The following is a 584-nucleotide window of genomic DNA, read 5'->3' as shown; positions in this document are numbered from 1 at the left end:
GTCGCTAATGAAGACTGGACCCAGCACTGATCCCTGGGGAACAGCACTGGCCACAGGCCTCCAACTCAACTCTGTTTCCCTCATCACAACCCTCTGAACTCTATTGCTGAGCCAGTTTGCAATCCCCCTCACGGTCCAATCACCTATCCCACATTTCTTGAGTTTTCCTTTGAGGATGTTATGGGGGACAGTATCGAAAGGCTTGCTGAAGTTGAGGTATGTGACATCCACTGCTCTCCCTTCATCAACCCATTTGGTCACGTCTTTGTAGAAGGATAACAGGTTAGTCAGGCAGGATTTCCCCTTGGTAGATCCATGCTGGCTATTCCTGATACCTTTCTTTTCTTCCAACTGATTAGAGATGGCCTTCGGAATGAGCCGCTCCATCATCTTCCCAGGGATGGAGGTGTGGCTGACCCAGTTTCCCAGATCCTCCCTCTTGCCCTTTTTGAAGACTGGAGTGACATTTGCTTTCTTCCCGTCCTTGGGCCCCTCTCCCATTCCCCATGACTTTTCAAAGATGATGGAGAGTGGCTCAGCCACAACATCAGCCAGCTCTCCCAGCACCCGTGGATACACTCCCT

This window comes from Apaloderma vittatum, unplaced genomic scaffold (assembly GCF_000703405.1).
Source record: "Apaloderma vittatum isolate BGI_N311 unplaced genomic scaffold, ASM70340v1 scaffold6342, whole genome shotgun sequence".
Classification (NCBI taxonomy): Eukaryota; Metazoa; Chordata; class Aves; order Trogoniformes; family Trogonidae; genus Apaloderma; species Apaloderma vittatum.
The sequence above is the reverse complement of the archived record's forward strand: the minus strand, read 5'-3'. Positions refer to the sequence as shown.